This window comes from Ursus americanus, chromosome 35, assembly GCF_024610735.1.
Source record: "Ursus americanus isolate L20-20 chromosome 35, mUrsAme1.1.p, whole genome shotgun sequence".
In the NCBI taxonomy this organism is placed as follows: Eukaryota; Metazoa; Chordata; class Mammalia; order Carnivora; family Ursidae; genus Ursus; species Ursus americanus.
Window position 1 is genome coordinate 25038214 of NC_142161.1, and position 19512 is coordinate 25057725.

The 19512-nt window shown below is 39.1% G+C and overlaps 1 long non-coding RNA gene across 1 annotated transcript in view; it reads left to right on the forward strand.

Annotated features, from left to right (window-relative positions):
* Positions 1 to 14937, forward strand: part of LOC148107133 (uncharacterized) — a 34071-nt gene extending 19134 nt beyond the window's left edge. Inside the window, exon 4 of the long non-coding RNA XR_015723042.1 lies at positions 14731 to 14937. This is a non-coding gene — a long non-coding RNA (uncharacterized LOC148107133). The remainder of the gene's footprint in view (positions 1 to 14730) is intronic.
* Positions 14938 to 19512: the final 4575 nt, after the last annotated feature.

Genomic DNA, 19512 nt, shown 5'->3' on the forward strand with positions numbered 1-19512 from the left:
TGAAGAAATTTGTGGAATAAACTCATTCACTCTGACATGTGAACAGTTGATATCAGCTGAGTGGGTTTTACATACTCTGCACAGAAAGAGTTTCTATTTTATAACTATCAAAGTTGTGCTAGCAAAACTAAAACACTAAATATTAAAGCTAGAGCATCAGCCAGGAGGTGAACAAATAAAGCCTTTAATAAATTCCTGTAACACTTTGAAATTTTGTAACAGCTACCTTCTCTTGAACTCTGCATAAAGTTAATTTGGGAATATAACAAACCAAAAACCCATATTGACTTTTCCCAAAAGGCTGTAGAGGAGGAAAACATTCTTCCCTCTTGTACCCAGTTACGGTCCCGGCGAGGGGCCTGTAATTGAACTGACCAAAGACAGATTAACAAGGGAAAAACAAACACAGTGTATTAGCATGTGCATCATGCATACACATGAGAACAGCCAGAGTTGAGTAACTCTTAGGGATGGCTAGAACTTAGGCTCAAAAGCATTTTAACAAAAGAATAACAAATTTTTAGAGAAGTGAGAAGACAAAGGAAAAGGACTTTGAGTTTCTAGGGAGTCAAATTGTGGGAAGGCAAATGTATAAACAAGGAAAACCCATGATAGATAAGGGCTCATTTTAGCAAACTTTGTGATGGAGATTCCTCTGGTGCAGCCTTCAGGTGGGTAGGGGTAGGAAGTTGTCTCTAATAGGGGTGTGGGGCTGGCTTAGTCAGTAGAGCATGCAACTCATGATCTTGTGATTTCAAGCCCCACTTTGGGCCAAGAGATTGCTTAAAAAGAAAAAGGAAAGGAAAGGAAAGGAAAGGAAAGGAAAGGAAAGGAAAGGAAAGGAAAGGAAAGGAAAGGAAAGGAAAGGAAAGGAAAGGAAAGGAATGGAATTCGGGTTAACTGGTTTCCTCAGAAATGATAGACTTATATTTCCTGTCTTCGTCCTTTGTCCTTCCTTGTCCTTAACTTCTGTCTTCCTGGTGGAGAGGGAAAGGGGGGCACCTTTGCAAGCTTGTGTCATGCCTTTGGGCATATACTGGGAGGGCAGAGAACTTTACTTGTCTGTGCTTCTTCTCCATTGCCTTGTGCTCAAAATAATCCTTATACCAGTGTGGTGTATTTTGGGGTGGCATATTCTGCTACCCTACAAAGCCAAGAGTTTTATTTATAAAAATAATGTATCTGGAAGTGGACATTAAGAAGACTACTTCTAAGCATATTACATTTTTGAAGTTTTAATTAAATCCGAAATAGGCAATGTGTGCCAATTCTACAAAAGACTTCAAAAATCTCTTCATATGCCAAATGTTTCCCAATTTGAACACAAAATTTATTCTCTCACGAATGTCATGTTATACTCCCTGAAACATGAATGACTGTCATTGAAAACTAGAAAGAACATAGAATGCTAGGTATTATATCCACATTTTATTTTTTTTATAATATTTTTTATTATGTCATGCTAATCACCATACAGTATATCCTTAGTTTTTGATGTAGTGTTCCCTGATTCATTATTTGTGTATAACACCCAGTGCACCATGCAATATGTGCCTTCCTTAATACCCATCACCAGCCTATCCCAATCCCCCACCCACCTCCCCTCTGAAGCCCTCAGTTTGTTTTCCAGAGTCCGCAGTCTCTCATGGTTCATTCCCCCTTCTGTTTACCCCCTCTTCATTCTTCCCTTCCTTCTCCTACTGATCTTCCTATTTCTTATGTTCCATAAATGAGTGAAACCATATGATAGTTGTCTTTCTCTGCTTGACTTATTTCACTTAGCATTATCTCCTCCAGTGCCATCCATGTTGCAGCAAATGTTGAGAATTCATTCTTTCTGATGGCTGAGTAATATTCCATTGTATATATGGACCACATCTTCTTAATCCAGTTATCTGTTGAAGGGCATCTCGGCTCCTTCTACAATTTAGCTATTGTGAACAATGCTGCTATGAACATTGGGGTGCATATGGCCCTTCTCTTCACTATGTCTATATCTTTGGGGTAAATACCCAGTAGTGCAATGGCTGGATCATAGGGTAGCTCAATTTTTAACTTTTTAAGGGACCTCCACACTGTTTTCCAGAGTGGCTGTACCAACTTGCATTCCCACCAACAATGTAGGAGGGATCCCCTTTCTCCACATCCTCTCCAGCAATTGTTGCTTCTTGCCTTGTCTATTTTTGCCATTCTAACTGGTGTAAGGTGGTATCTCAGTGTGGTTTTGATTTGAATTTCCCTGATGGCTAATGATTTTGAACATTTTTTCATGTGTCTGTTAGCCATTTGTATGTCTTCATTGGAAAAGTGTCTGTTCATATCTTCTGCCCATTTTATGATTTGTTTATTTGTTTCATGTGTATTGAGTTTGAGAAGTTCTTTATAGATCTTGGATATTAGTCTTTTATCTATAGTGTCATTTGCAAATATATTCTCCCATTCCGTGGGCTGCCTCTTAGTTTTTTTGACTGTTTCCTTGGCTGTGCAGAAGCTTTTGATATTGATGAAGTCCCACAAGTTCATTTTTTCCTCTTGTTTCTCTTGCCTTTGGAGATGTGTCATGAAAAAGTTGCTGTGGCCGATGTCAAAGAGGTTGCAGCCTATGTTCTCCTCTAGGATTTTGATGGATTCCTGTCTCACATCAAGGTCTTTCATGCATTTGGAGTTTATCTTTGTGTATGGTGTGAGAGAGTGGTCAAGTTTCATTCTTTTGCATGTAGCTGTCCAATTTTCCCAGCACCATTTATTGAAGAGACGGTCTTTTTTCCACTGGATTTTTTTTCCTGCTTTGTCAAAGATTAGTTGTCCAAAGAGCTGAGGGTCCATTTCTGGGTTCTCTATTCTGTTGCATTGGTCTATGTGTCTGTTTTTGTGCCAGTACCATGCTGTCTTTGTGATCACAGCTTTGTAGTATAGCTTGAAATCCGGCGACGTGATGCCCCCAGCTTTGTTCCTTTTCAACAATTCCTTTGGCGATTTGGGGCCTTTTCTGGTTCCACACAAATTTAAGGGCTGTTTGTTCCAGTTCTTTAAAAAATGTCATTGGTATTTTGATTGGGATGGCATTGAAATTGTAGATTGCTCTGGGTAGCATAGACATTTTAACTATGTTTATTCTTCTGATCCATGAGCATGGAATATTTTTCCATCTTTTTGTGTCTTCCTCAATGTCTTTCAAGAGTGACTTATAGTTTCTAGAATATATATCCTTTATGTCTCTGGTTAAGTTAATTCCGAGATAATGTATGATTTTTGGTTCTATTGTAAATGGAATGGATTCTCGAATTTCTCTTTCTTCAGTCTCATTGTTCGTGTATAGAAATGCAACTGATTTCTGAGCATTGATTTTGTATCCCACCACATTACTGAATTGCTCTATAAGTTCTAGTAGTTTGGGGGTGGAGTCTTTTGGGTTTTCCATATAGAGTATCATGTCATCTGCGAAGAGATATAGTTTGACTTCTTTCGATTTGGATACATTTTATCCCTTTTTGTTGTCTGATTGCTGTTGCAAGAACTTCTAGTACTTGTTGAATATTAATGGCGAGAGTGGGCATCCTTGTCATGCTCCTGATCTTAAGGGAAAGGCTTCCAGTTTTTCCCCATTGAGAATGATATTTGCTGTAGGCTTTTCATAGATGGTTTTTATGAGATTGAGGAATGTACCCTCTATCCCTACACTCTGAAGGGTTTTAATCAGGAAAGGATGCTGTATTTTGTCCAATGCTTTTTCTGCATCAATTGAGAGGATCATATGGCTCTTGACTCTTTTCTTGTTGATATGATCTATCACATTGATCGATTTGTGAATGTTGAACCATGCTTGCATCCCAGGGATGAATCCTACTTGGTCTTGATGGATATTCCTTTTAATGTACTGTTGGATCCTATTAGCTAGGATCTTGTCGAGGATTTTGGCATCCATATTCATCAGGGAAATCGGTCTGTAATTCTCCTTTTTGATGGGGTCTTTGCCTGGTTTGGGGATCCAGGTAATACTGGCCTCATAGAATGAGTTTGGTAGTTTTCCTTCTGTTTCTATTTTTTGAAACAGCTTCAGGAGAATAGGTATTATTTCTTCTTTGAATGTTTGGTAGAATTCGCTGGGGAATCCGTCAGGCCCTGGACTCTTGTTTTGGGGGAGGTTTCTGATCAATGCTTCAATCTCTTCATAATTAATCGGTCTGTTTAAATAATCAATTTTTCCTGTTTCAGTCTTGGTAGTTTATAGGTTTCCAGGAAGGCATGCATTTCTTCCAGGTTGTTTAATTTATTGGCATAGGCTGTTGATAAAAGTTTCTAATGATCCTTCCTATTTCCTTGATGTTGGTTGTGATCTCTCCCCTTTCATTCATAATTTTATTAATTTGGGTCCTTTCTCTATTCTTTTGAATAAGTCTGGCGAGTGGCTTATTGGTCTTATTTATTCTTTCAAAGAACCAGCTTCTAGTTCTGTTGATCTGCTCTACTGTGCTCCTGGTTTCTAATTCATTGATCTCTGCTCTAATCTTGATCAACTGCTTTCTCGTGTGTTGGTTAGGCCTGTTCTTCTGTTCCAGCTCCAGCTTCTTGAGGTGAGAATATAAAAACCGCATTTTAGATTTTTCTATTCTTTTGAGTGAGGCTTGGATGGCTATGTATTTTCCCCTTAGGACCGCCTTTGTGGTGTCCCATAGGTTTTGGACCGATGTGTTTTCATTCTCGTTGGTCTCCATAAATTGTTTAAACTGATTTTTAATTTCCTGGATTACCCAATCATTCTTGAGCAGGATGGTTCTTAGTTTCCAAGTGTTTGAGTTTCTTCCAAATTTTTCCTTGTGATTGAGTTCCAGTTTCAAAGCATTGTGGTTCTGAGAATATGCAGGGAATAACTTCAGTCTTTTGGTATCAGTTGAGAACTATTTTGTGACCCAGAACATGGTCTATTCTGGAGGAAATTCCATGTGCATTTGAAAAGAATGAGTATTCTGTTGTTCTGGGGTTAGTGTTCTGTATATATCTATGAGGTCCATCTGGTCCAGTATGTCATTCGAAGCTCTTGTTTCTTGTTGATTTTTTGCTTAGGTGATCTGTCTATTGCTGATAGTGGAGTGTTGAGGTCCTCTACTGTTATATACCCACATTTTATGAACAGCATAACAAAAAAGACTTTAGTGAACAAAATGAACATTTTCCAGTGACCAAACCCCAAGAATTAGAATGACTGGATTTATAATTTAGCTAAATCAGTTTCTTACTTGGTGACTTGGGGAAGGGAATGTGGACAGAGATAATAGCTAGCATTTTTGAAGCACTCCCCATGTCTCAGGTATGATTCTAGGCTCTTGACATGGGTTATCTTATTTACTCCTCACAAAAGCCTGTTTAATCTCTTTTTGCATATTTTTCAAATGCGGAAACTGGGAGATAACATAAAGATTATGGAACTTGCCCAAGTTCATGGAACTAGTGTGTGGAGGGAAGCTGGTGTGATATATATACTCAGCTGGGGAAAGGCTTGATGACCAGTCCTAACATACTAAAAAATACTCCCCATCACCAGCTCATAGTAACAATTATTCTCTCTCTCAATTCATCAGTATTTCATGACCTAGAAAGCAGAATTTTTGTATCACACGTAGAAATTCGTATTCCTTTAAAAAACATTCAATATATTTATATGTCACAGACATCAGTAAAATGAGTACCTAAAATAATTACACAGACCCGAGGCTCAGTCCCAAGGGATTCTATATTCCCTCCCTGTTCCAGCTTGGATGCTTTATCAGGCTACTTAAGTGTGAAGAAAAAAAAAACACCTGCTCTCTTTTCATCAAACAGAACAAATAATAGGCAAAAAGCAAAGACAAAAACAAAACAACTCATTAAAGCAACAATAACAGCTGAACAAATAATATGCAATTTGACACCAAAATTCTTTTTCAGTTCTTCCTTTTACTTGTATAAAAATGCTCACCCAAACATCACGCTTCCTCACACCGGGCCAGTAGTGTAAAATGCATTAAATAACATGAGCATTGTCCATCATAAGGAAATGAAACAGGCATCAAAGGCACAATATTCATAAAACACTCGGAAACTATAACCCATTGAAATTCAGGCTACCAGCCAAACACCACAACAGCTTCAAACATCAGACACCTTAAGGTGTATGATTTGAAACTGATAATGCATAATTTCCAAAGAGCTCTAGGTAGATAAACAGTGATGATGCAATGAGTTATTTGTGCCGAGTATTTATTTCTTTGCTGTCTGATTGCTCCAGCTCCCCAGAGGTTAGGAGTCTATCACCTGCTTTTCCTCCGCTGCTAAGATCAGAGTCTATAACACAGACAGAGCGCCTATGTTCTCAGGGCTGCTGCTTCAGAGCGATAAGGCAGCATTGGAGAAGTGCTCAGATGTGCCTCCCTGGGAAAGAGCCTGAACAACCATCAATAATAAACGGTTACTTCTCAACTGTTATGTTAGACAACACTGCCTTGCATACACAGGTGAAATTTGATAAAAGGGAGTTATTTAAAATCACTTAAAATGCCTACAGCTTCATTATTTCTGGTCTTTGTGTTATTGTTCTTTTTTCTGCATCCTTCTTTCCCTCTCTCCCCAATCTCCTGCCGAAATGCAATGATTTAAGAGCCCAGTGGAAATATTGGATCACATTTCTTCACTTGCTGATTGCCTTGAAGGTTTTTGGTGAGCTATTCCTTAGCCACCTTTGTCATTCTGCTGTCATTCACGGCCTTATATCTTTGAGTATGAGAACATTGCAAAAATCTACTATGCCATTCAGAAACATGTATTATGCCTGGTTATGACCTTGCAATTAAAACGTCAGCTTCTGGACGTCCAAGAAAGATAGCTGCAATCCCTTGCCTCATAGGAATTTATACAGTTCATAATTTTATCAAAAGACAAAGATCATTTTCCCTGAAAGCTCCCAAAATTGCAAATGCAAATTCCTCAGCCTTCTTCCTGCCACTGGAGAGTGGTAGAGTGAGATCGTACCACTAAATAGTACTTCATATAATTTACCATAACATGCCAGCATGGATGTGTGTGTGTGTGTGTAGCCCATGGAATGCACTTACAATTAGACATCAATTATTGCTGAATGTTCCTGATGTATTTTCAGTTCTTTCTCTCCTAACGGTTCTTTGAGTATCACATTCAGTGCCTAATTTTTTCCCCCTCAGCCTAGGTACTGGGGATTCTTGGGTAATAAATTGATAGATGACTTTCATCTGTATACTTCTGCGCTTTTGCAGTGTGTTAGGAACACTGGGCACAAGTATACCTCACTCTATAGAAACAATACTCAGAAATACACTGTCACGGGATTTTTATACAATGAACCAGTTAGGAGCACCTGGGTGGTTCTGTTGGTTAAGTGTTTGCCTTCGGCTTAGGTCACGATCCCAGGTTGCTGGGATCGAGCCCCACATCGGGCTCGGGCTCAGCTGGGAGTGCCTGCCTGTGCTCTCCGTCTCACTCACTCTCTCAAATAAGTAAAATCTTTAAAACAAAACAAAAACAATGAACTGGTTAAACACACATTACCTGACTTAATAGTACATATTTAAAATTCACCTACTTTAATAAACGTTTCTCCCATTATTTCCTTAATTTCTCTCGCAGTGGTAAAGCCCTATCTTTTATTGTTGACACAGCATTTTGATTCCCCCGTTAAGCCCAAAGTAAATTGTTTCGTACCAAAAACTAATTATTGCAGAAACAGTTAAACAGGACCCACCAAAGACATGTTTACATTCTGTCACACAAGGGAGGTAATTCAAAGGGAACTTAGTTCACTTTTGGTTTTTTTAGTTAAGCTTATATTGATTTACCTAGACTTTTAAGCCACTCACTCTGCCAAATGTAAATTACAGTTTGTATTGTTACTTAAATATTATTACTAATTTATCAGAATTATTTTTAAACATTTGTATATTCATATATGTGTATATATATAAATTTTAAACTTTAGCTTAATTATAAGGTGTTAAGTACTTTGTAATTCTTAGGAGGAAATTATTTTCCAGATGAATGCATTTCTAATTTTATGAAATCCAATTAGAAAATAGAACTACAGGGCTCTTTTAGGAGACCACATCTTCTGTTAAAAACTTAAATGTTAGGCTATAACCTCAAGTTGCTGTGATTTTCTACAGTTCTTCCAAGACCTGGCTTGCTGGAGGGTCAAGCTTTCCCCTGTGAAACAATATTTCGTAGCCCAGGTATCTTCAGCCTTTTCCCCAGATGTTCATACCTTGGGATGATGGACATCAGTAGGCTCCTGCAGCCCACCATGTCTCTCTAGCTTCTCATCCTCCCGGTGGATGCCCCAGTCAATAAATATTAGCTGCACAAGCTATAGAAACAGTCACCAGAGGATACTCTCTGACCCAGTGTTTCCTCTTTCCTCCAGGAACTGGTACCTTTGGGAACAACACTCTAAGAATATCTTTTTACCTCCTATGATCTCTTGGTAGCTGGACAGCTCAATATTACTTTTTTTTTTTTTTTTTTAAGAGAGGGAGAGAGGGGTTGGGGAGGGGCAGGGAGAGAGAGACTCTTAAGCAGGCTCCACACCCAGCATGGAACCTGACACGGGGCTCGATCTCACAACCCTAGGATTATGACCTGAGCTGAAATCAAGAGTTGGACACTTGGGGCGCCTGGGTAGCGCAGTCGTTAAAGCGTCTGCCTTCGGCTCAGGGCGTGATCCCGGTGTACCGGGATCGAGTCCCACATCGGGCTCCTCCGCTATGAGCCTGCTTCTTCCTCTCCCACTCCCCTGCTGTGTTCCCTCTCTCACTGGCTGTCTCTATCTCTGTCAAATAAATAAATAAAATCTTTAAAAAAAAAAAAAAGAGTTGGACACTTAACTGACTGAGCCACCCAGGCACTCCTCATTATTACTTTCTTTTTTTTTTTTTTTAAAGATTTTATTTATTTATTCGACAGAGATAGAGACAGCCAGCGAGAGAGGGAACACAAGCAAGGGGAGTGGGAGAGGAAGAAGCAGGCTCATAGCAGAAGAGCCTGATGCGGGGCTCGATCCCACAACGCCGGGATCACGCCCTGAGCCAAAGGCAGACGCTTAACCGCTGTGCCACCCAGGCGCCCCTCATTATTACTTTCTTAACATCATGTTAAGGATCTATGTTAGGCATAAATTTCCATGCACTGAATGTCCTATAGTACAATGTCGTTAAAGGGAGTACTTGTAAGGGGGGATATGAGATGTTTTCTGTGAAGCTAGGAAACACAGTCCACAAGACTGTCCTTACTCCTAATACCAATCACAAGTTTTAGGTTTCCCAAGACCACTCTTAGGTTTACTAAACCATTAGAAGGACCCACAGAACTTTCTGAAAACTATATAAACACTATGGTTTATTCCAGGGAAAGAATATAGATTAAAATCAGCCAAGGTGGGGCACCTGGGTGGTTCAGTCAGTTAAGCGTCTGCCTTTGGCTCAGGTCATGATCCCAGGGTCCTGGGGTCAAGCCCCGCATCAGGCTCCCTGCTCAGCGGGGAGCCTGCTTCTCCCTCTGCCACTCCCCCTGCTTGTGTTCTCTCTCTCTGTCAAATAAATAAATAAAATCTTTAAAAAGATAAAATCAGTCAAGGGAAGAGACAGAGAGGGCAGAGTCAGGGAGGGTTCCAGACACAAAGCTTTCATTTTCGTTAGGATACGCTACCTTCCTGGCTTCGACATGCGATAGTATGAGCAGAATATTGCCAACCCGGTTAGCTCATCTGAGCTGTAGTGTCCAGATTTTTCTGAAGCTCTGTGTTTGACTTCCCACATGGCTAACCTTTAGTCTCAAGCTCCTTGGAGTTAGAGTGGATACCATATGGCCCAAAGTCCTCATCATAATTTACATTGTTAGATGTCTAGTGCCAAAGATCTCCAAATAAATAAAGACACTTTTATCAGGGAGGACATTCTAAGAGTCTGGAGATGAGCTTCTACTGACCAATAGCTGAAGGTGGAGGCCAGACCTCTCTTTGGTTAAGGTTAAATTCTTTATTGCACACATTTCAAATGTAATCTCTCAAGACAGTTTTAAGAAAATGATCTTTTAGATCTTTGAGTTTATTTTAACCATAAAAATGTATTGTTTGACAGTCTTCAGGACATCAAACAAAAGTGAGTACTTTTGGGCAAACCATAAGAGACTCTTAGCTAAAGAGAACAAACTAAGAGTTGATAGAGGGAGGTGGGTGGGGAATGGGCTAGATGGGTGATGGGCATTAAGGAGGGCACTTGTTGTGATGAGTGTCGGGTGTTATATGTAAGTGACAAATCACTCCTGAAACCAATATTGCACTATATGTCAACTAACTAGAATTTAAATAAAAACTTGATACAAAAAATTTGACTCCTTTTAATGATTTAATTAATGCACGCCAAATCCATAGTGCTTATGGTCTTCTTCTATCATAAACACATCTTTTAAGAGTGCAGTACGTGAAGCATACAAAACATGTTCATTGCAAGGGGACATCTGACCTCTTATACAATGTCATGAATCTGATATATGGTAGAATGGAGTGGTCTGTATGATGACAAATTTCCTTTAATAACATCACCTCTTCCAACCCCTGGCTACTAGTAAGGAATTCATCATACTTAAGGGAGAGTTCTGTGAGCACGAGAAAAAGCATAAAGAAATTACTGAATGCTACTGACATCTTCAATCCTCTCTTACCCTAGTATTTAAAAATAAGCAATTTTTATATGCTATTCTTAGTACTCTTCCTCACATTGAAAGCACTTATGAACTGTAGAATCAATGTAAATGTATCCGGGATGTTGTACAACAAATTTCTCAAGGTAAAAGTTCCTAATATAAAATGTGTGTGTGTGAGAGAGAGAAGAGAGAAAGAGAGGGAGAGATTTCTGATTTGTAGTTTCTGCTTATTTAATAAGGAAGTTAAAACCTATTTTATTAAATCATATCAAAAGCTGTATCACCAAACACAGCCAACTCTTATCTTATTCACACTTATAAAAGATGTAATTTCTTTTACCTCTAATTTGCAAAAATTAAATTGTGTTCTGGCTATTGGATCTATTAGTTTTAGCAACAGACCATTGTTTCTTTCATTAAATATACAAGAAAATTTGATAATGTTTATAACAAACTAAATGGATTTGTTTCTGATTTTTTATTCTTGATTCTTATTTAGTCATTCTAAAAGCCAAAAATATATGTACCCATACAAGTTTATCAAAGGAATATTAATATTTTATCATGTTCCTTGCTTCGTAAATCAGTAATTTTGGCTACATACATTACATAGCCTTATTTCAAATTGAATGTATGTTGTATATATTATATATGATAGCATATTGATATATTATCTAATTTTTATAATTTATAATGAAATGAATAAACTCATCTTATCAGATGTATATAACATTTCAGTCTTGAGTACATGGCATTTGCCAACCTGTCTGGGAAGATGTGTGCCACTATTAGTTTCTTAGCATTTTTAATAACATATCTTGAAACATATAACACCTTTATGCAAACTGATAAATGAAATCAGACTTTATGTGGCCCAGACTTGGATATTTGGCTTTAAAATGAGAATTAGCTTTGCTCATTCGGTTGTATTGTGGATATTTTTCATAAATTAAATGAGCTTAATCTGCAGCTTCAATATATCTTGACAAAAATACCTTTAAAGTTCAAGAACATTTTAAAATATTAAGTTAATAAAATTATATCATAATTTAGATATCGTCATTATTCCAATTCTGTATCCTTCAAGATCTCAACAGATGACAGAATTTAGAGTTTTTGAGGACAGTTGATTTACAGAGGGACTAATTGAAGGGAAGCGGTGGAGTTATAGAGGAACTACAGGAGTAAAACGGGAACTAGGGCCAGGCAGTGGTGAACCTGTCGCCACCCCTTAACCAAAGGAACAAAAGTAGAGAGAGCTCATCATCTTGTAGACAAGGCCTTTTGGAAATGAGCACTGACCTTTGGTGAGGAACACAGCCTGGGGCTGCCTTGAAGGGGAAGGATCCTGGAGAATAAACACCCTGACTTCACTCACTTTTTTAGATAATTTGCTAGGGCTTCCTATTAGCCGAAGCAGAGAGAAATCAGCAGGCATGAAAGCCCACTGACTATGTGATCGAACAGCGCAGAGAACCGAGCAAAGAGGAGGGAATAAATTTGGAGGGACACACAGAAGTTACCCAATATAAGGAAGGCTTTTCTTAGTGTGTCAAGTTAAACAAATGCATCTAAGGGAAAGAATAACAGGTACGATAAATTGCCTTTGCAAAGTCTGGATAAAGCATCTTTGAGTTTCTCTCCTTACTAGTGAGGGTTCTTCAGAATATGTAGATATAGGATATCTATATATTTAGAAATATATAGAAAGAGTTTTATCGTGAGGAGTTGGCTCACATGATTGTGGGGTCTGAGAAGTCCAATTCCGTTGTCGGCAAGGGGGAGGCCTACAATAGCTGGTGAGGAGTTCCAGTCCCAACTTTAAAGTCTGAAAACCAGGGGAGCCAATGTTATAAGTCCCAGACCAAGACTGAGGCCTGAGATCCAGGAGCACCCAATATGAGGGCAGGAGAGGATGGATGTCCCTTTTTGAGCAGAGAGCAAATTTACCCTTTCTCTTACTTTTTGGTTCCATTCAGGTCCTCAGTGGATTGGATGATGCCCACCTGCATTGGTGAGAGTAATCTTTACTCAATCTATTGATTCAAATGCTAATCACTTGATTTGATAACCAACTGAAATTGGTTATTAGGTCTATTTATTTTTTTGGCTGTCAAGTTTATCAGAAGATGAGGAATCATATAGCTTGCAATAATAGTACTTTTGATTGCTTCTTTCCAGTAGTAACGCATCTCCACTTTTCTCTTTCTGTGATATCCTACTGGCAGGAACTTTTGTTATAAAACATGGAAATATTAGTGATAACATATTTCAGATTCTAACTGGAATGCTTCTAGTGTTTCATGGTTCAAAATGCCATTGAGTGTTGCTTTCAAATGGATGTACAGTTCCTAATTTAAGAAAACGTTTGTCTGTGTTATTGTTTCTGGTTGTTGATGTTGTTTTTCCTGGTCATTCTCCCACCTAACTCACCCAATGTGCATGACTATTGAATTTAACCAAGTGCGTAAATTATAATCATTTCTTGATAATTTTTTAAAAAAGATTTACTTATTTATGAGAGAGAGAGAGGGTTGCAGGGTAGGGTGGGGAGGGAGAGAGAATCTTAAGCAAACCCCATTCTGAGCACGAAGCCCAACATGGGGCTTAATCTCATGACCCTGAGAATTGAATTTTTAAAAGCAGCTGAAGAACGTTCACCTTATCTGGTATTAAGTTCCACCTTAATTTTTAACAGCACACACCAAGCACAGGATTATAATGGCAAAAGTTGTAGTTTACTTAGCTAATGCTATTCTGCCATTTTGCTTACTCATAAAGCTCTAATTTTGTTTTGACTCCAGTGTCTAAGAGGATTAACTCTCATTGGTCTTGCTCAAACAAGCCCCTCTCATTCTCCTGGACAGACCCTTGCTCTGCTGGCAGTCCTTGCAGTTACAGATGAGCATGTGACCTCATTCTGTCCAAATGGGTTGCAATTGGAGGTCTGCAGAGGGAGCACTGGGAAAGGATAATAGATACCCTCCCCCCTTAGAGACTAGAGGGCTAGGTATGTGAGCTAGCTCTTCCCTCGCCAGCCTCCTGCCATTGAGGGATGGCAGCGCCCAAGTGAAGTCTTGTGCATATGTGGCTGCTGGAACAATCATTCAATATCTCAGGAAAAACATGGAAAATGTAGGAATATTGTAGTAGGAACTGCTATTGTACCCTTTTCAGCAGACTTGGTGAATTTTAGCTGTGCTCCTGGCTGCTTGGAATAAAGCCTGTATCTACCAACTCTACTTGATGCCTATCACAATCACGCCGTTGAGCTCTAAAGATTGGCAACTTCTGATTGTTTTCTTTCTCCCTCTTTTCTCCTATTGTTGTCTAGAATGCAGATTATATGGCTCCAGCCAAAACAAGCTGTCTATAAGGTGAATTGGGAAAGCCTATAAAAATGGTACAACACGACAGGAGGGGCTAGACTTCCCAACTTTTCTGGCCAGAGACCATGTACCTGAGCATCTTTACCCTCATTTTAATTTTGGGTTCCTGTCCTTTAAATCCAAACGAATCTTAGCTAATACTGATGCTCATTCAAATTTCTGATTTTTTTGTCACATGATGGAAAGAGTAACTGCTTAACTGCAGTTTTTCACTAAGTGAAATATTTTCTTGCCTCTTGGTTGGTTTTTCTGTTACTTGCAGGCAAATCATTTACCATGGTGAAAAATAAAAGATCTTCACAGATACGTCCACAGACCTTGATAATTAGTATTATTTGTATTAACAAATTTTCTCTGTGAGAAAAAGAACTGTGACAATAACTTAGTGGGTTTGATTCTGCTGGGATACATTCTGAAATAACACCATACGTGAAAACAAACCTACTGACTTATATTGCTGATTTTCCTAGACAAAACTTATAAAGAGAATAATCCTTCTTATGAGATCGTATTTAAACTTCCGTATTTTCATAGCTTGTTGGGGAACATGACCAAGAAAAATCGTGACCGTTGATTGGCCCCCGAGCTAGACCTGGGCACTCGGAGGCTTCTCACCGACTCTCCTATCCTTCGAATTCAGGTTCCACTCGCCTCTCCTGATCCCAGAAGCTTGTTCGAAGGATGCAGCCTTGCGATGGTGATGTGGTATTGGAAACACCGGTGCAGACACATGACTGAGCCCAGTCAGGGCCTCTTTACAAGCTTTTAAGGTTTGGAGGACAGGTGTGGGAATCCAGCCATCTTGCTGCAGCCCCGGAGAAGCGTTGCATGTAAGTCCCTTTTGCTGTTGTTAAAACTGCCACCTACCAACATGGAGTGGCTTCCCTCTTTCTTCAGACTCTCCTTGCCCTCAGCATGTGGGGGCTAGTTTCAGATTACACCAGGAAAGTTCCAGAGAGGGTTGTAAACCTACATAGCTATATTATACATTTTTTTGGCAGCACAGGACAATTTCCTTTCAATTTGGTTCTTGACTTCATATATATATGCACGTGTATTTATCTATGTGCTAGAATTCTGATATACAAAATTGTTTCCAGCCATTTATACCTTTTGTCCTATAATATAGGCCAGATAAAAAACTTTTAATGTTTTTCAAACACCTACATTTTAATGGCATAAATAAAATCTGTGATCCCAATACAGAGCGTTCTTTTGAGCCTTTAAATATTACTAAGATAATGGCTAGTGAACTGAGTTTAGAAAGTTAATATGCCCAAAGTTAATTTTTAATTAATTTCATAAAGTCTGTTCATGGGGCAATAAGTAGCAGGAGGAAGACATTTATTCAGAAAAGTTAAAGGTCATTTTCTTTTCCGACGGATTTGTATTTCAGGGTCATTCTGTGTCTTTAAATTGCTAGCTTACTACTATCCTGATATCTTGGGGCTGTGTATCAATGAACAGAGTCAACTCTTTCATTGCCTCGAGCGTTGCTGGAGGATATTTAAGCTATTTGCTGATTTCTAGCTATGTTTTAACCAAACTTTATTTTAGAAAGAGTCCCTAGACTCAACGAGGAGGCATTTTTATGCTTCCTTTTGATGGATGCTTCTGGCCATAACCCTCAGTGATTTGGTGATATTTTAAATCCTGCTTAAGTTGTTTCACTGTTAGATAACCAGTGTGTAGAGCTGCCAGAATATTTGTATTCTTCTCTCTGTGGCCAAAAATTGATTTAATGGTTCCTGAGAGAATTTTATTGTTTGATGACTCTCCCCATTCTGATGTCTGCTTTCCGTGGTTTCACGAAAACTTCCTGTCTTTGAAGTTAGGCCTTCTCTATGGATCCTTCTGATACTATCACCTCCACTTTCTTTTTCTCAGGACATGGAATTAAAAGTGGATAACACTTGATTTTGAAACTAAGCCCTGTTTGTATTTAACTTGAGCCAGGATACTGACCTCTGAGCCATAAGTTCTGTAAATGAACAATTGGATTAGTACAGCAAGCTGTGATGTAAGAGTGCAGGCACATCGTACGTGCCTTAAGTAAATTTCAGTAGTTTTTTTTTTTAGAGATTTTATTTATTTGAGAGAGAGAGAGAGAGAGAGCACAAACGGGGGGAGGGGCAGAGGGAGGGGGAAAAACAGAAAAAAAGAGAGGAGCTGGGAGCCGGACATGGGGTTCCATCCCAGGACCCTGAGCGATCATGACCTGAGCCAAAGGTAGATGCTTAACCACCTGAGCCCCCCAGGTGTCCCAAATTCAGTATTTTTACTTCCCTTTTACTCATCTTGCAGTTATAATTAGTCCTTTTGTATTGAAGGACTCATTCGTTAGGGTTTTTTTTAATAACAAATGTAATTTTCCGTTAACATTTATTGTGTATTTATACTCCTATTTAATCAAGTATTTGTTTCTTCTCTTTGTTTATGAATTACCTGGTTGTTAATTTGTAACTCAGAACTTTTCCTGATTAATTGGACAGTTACGCATCTTTAAAACTAAAAATACACTGTTGAAATACAGCAATATCGATTTGTTACGTTGGGATGATTACATGCATTTTGGAGTTTATTTAATGATATTTATTTTGATGATCAAACCATTTATAATTTTTTTTTTAGCAACTTGAAGCTTTCAAACTTCTATTGAAGGTGACTGGATCTGAAAATGCAGACAATAGTTTGTATTCAGGTTATGACACGTGTATTGTTTTGCTTCCCTTAAGCTTTACACATCGTTTTCTATACGGTCTAAAAAATGGGCCCTTTATTATTTCAATGAATTGCGGTGGTTTTCTATTATCCTAGGATTAGACTTAAGCAATAAATCTTTGTATTCAACAAGACTTTTAATGTCTCCACAATTACCTTAATCTCACCTGAACTTTTGTACTTACACTTCAGAATTCATAATCTTCTCTTAGTTCCACAACAATATTGTTCTAGTTTTACATATAGGGAAATATCCCTCATAAAAATTCTCTTAGCAGTTAGCCATGTATGCTACTCAGCTGCCGTATATTGGATTTATGATGTAAGGCTTCATAAACCCAGGACCTAGAAATTGTATATCCTTCTGAGAAATCCCAATGGTGGGAATCTTAATAATATTGTTAGAGAAATTAAAAGTAATAACCTTCTAGGAGTAAGATATAATTGCAAATATTAAAAAAATTTAAAACCTCTTTTATCATTGTTCAAAGATATTATTGAAGAGAGTAGTTCATTAAAAATAACAGATGAGGGGGGGGCCCTGGGTGGGTCAGTCAGTGAAGCATCTGCCTTCAGCTCAGGTCATGATCCCAGGGTCCTGGGATCAAGTCCTGTATTGGGCTCCCTGCTCATCAGGGAGTCTGCTTCTCCTTCTCCCTCTGCCCCTCCCCCTGCTCATGCTCTCTGTCTCTCTCTCAAATAAATAAGATCTTAAAACAACAACAACAACAACAAAAAACCCAAAAAACAAAGGAGGATTTCTGCTTCCAGGTGGGATACATAGAGTCCCAAGAGAATGTCCCCCCACTCTAGCAATAAGAACCTTAAGCTCATCGGAGAGATGAATTATAACCCAGTAGGTTAGCCTGCCCTAAGGAGAACTGATCCATGGCTGCTCTTAGGTCTGGTGAAACAAAAGGTGGAGGAAGAAGCCATCATAGCTGTGACTAAAGGGAAAACAGTTATACTTATAAAAAGTTGTTAAAGACTGATAATGGACTGGTATGACTATTTAGAATCCCAGGGAGGCAGAGACAAAGAAAATCTGCAACTACCTGCCAGCTCTTTTGCACAAGCTTCACCGAGCACTCCTGGGAAACACTGGGAACAGCACAGGAGAGCCGAGGCAGATTTCCCGGGAGATTCAGGTGTGTAGAGGCTGCTGAAGTCTGAGGGGAGGACGATCGAGCTGTGAGAACCCCCCAGGCACTTCCGGTACTCAGCATGCAGTGGTGTGAAGGTCCTGCTACAATGCGAAGGCAGGGGAAGCATAACAGAGAAAGCCCCAGTCCCTCCGTGCCTTATACTGAGCCAGGGCGGCATCTGTCTCTGCCTGCAGGAGAGCTGGAGAAACTCTCACGGGGCAGGTGCACAGAGATTGCTGAAGTGTGAGGACCGTGCAGAAGAACGCAGGGAATCTCAACGGACCCTCTGGGTCTTACACTGTGCATGAGGCAGAAGTTACGTGTGGCTGGGTATGGGAAAGAGAGAGGAGATAAAACTCCCCAGGGTGCATGAGCATGCCGCCTGCCAAAGTCTGAGGACAGGAAAACAGAGAAATAGGGCAGATACTCCCATCCCAAGTCTATTAAAGGAAAGGTTCTGAACCTACCCTCCAATCATTTGAAACCTCCATGAACTAAATCTCACTAAAGCAACAGATTCTAGACCAAGCTCAACTACAGGTAAGATTGACTCAGAAGGAGGGAAGTGCTCTTCTGTAGGCATAAATATTATCTGTCTGTATATTTTTAAAAAATTGTCTGGCATTTAAGAAAGATTTATTAGACACGGGGTACCTGGGCGGTTCAGTTAGTTAAGCGTCTGACTCTTGATCTCAGCTCCAGTCTTGATCTCAGGGTCATGAGTTCAAGTTCAGCGGGGGGTTCCATGCTGGGCGTGGAGCCTGCTTAACAAAACAAAACAAAACTCTCTAGGCAGCTCTTTCTGCCCACAGGTCCTGTCCTTGTGCTGTAATAAAAACACCTTACAGAAGAACAAAATATTTATTAGACAAATGAAGAAGAAAGAAAATGAGACCCACAGCCAACGAAGAAGCAGTCAAGAGATGTGGGGATTATCAATCAGCAATTTAAAGTGACTTAATAAAAATGTTACCGGGCTCCTGGAAAAGGCCAGCTATCTTAAAGTAACTATGATAATTACATTAAAGGCTCTAGAGCAAAACTCAAATGACAAGCACGAACAAATGGGGTACATCATCGGAGGGTTAGTATTGTAAAATGAGCCAAAAATAAACAGTAGAAATGAAAAATATGGTAACAGAAACAATTCATGTGATGGGTTAATCAGCAGACTGAGCACAGCAGAGAAAAGAATCAGGGAATCAGGGTCCTCAAATATAGGTCAGTAGAAAGTGTCCAAATCAAAATACCAAAAGTAAAAAGAGTTAATAAAAGAGAACAGAGCTAGCAAGTTTTATGGGAATATAAAGTGGTCAAACACCTCTATCTGGAGCCCAAGCAGGAGAAAAGAATGTAGTAAAAAAATGATTTAGAGAGATAATGACAAAAATTTTTACAAAATTGACATGGCCTCAATTCAGAAGTTAGGCATAATATATGTGGCGAAACTACACATACGTATATCCTAGTCAAACTGCTGAAAACCAAAGAAAAAGAAAAAATAATAAAAACACCTAGAGAAAAAAAAAAGATATTACAGTAGAACAACATAAGAG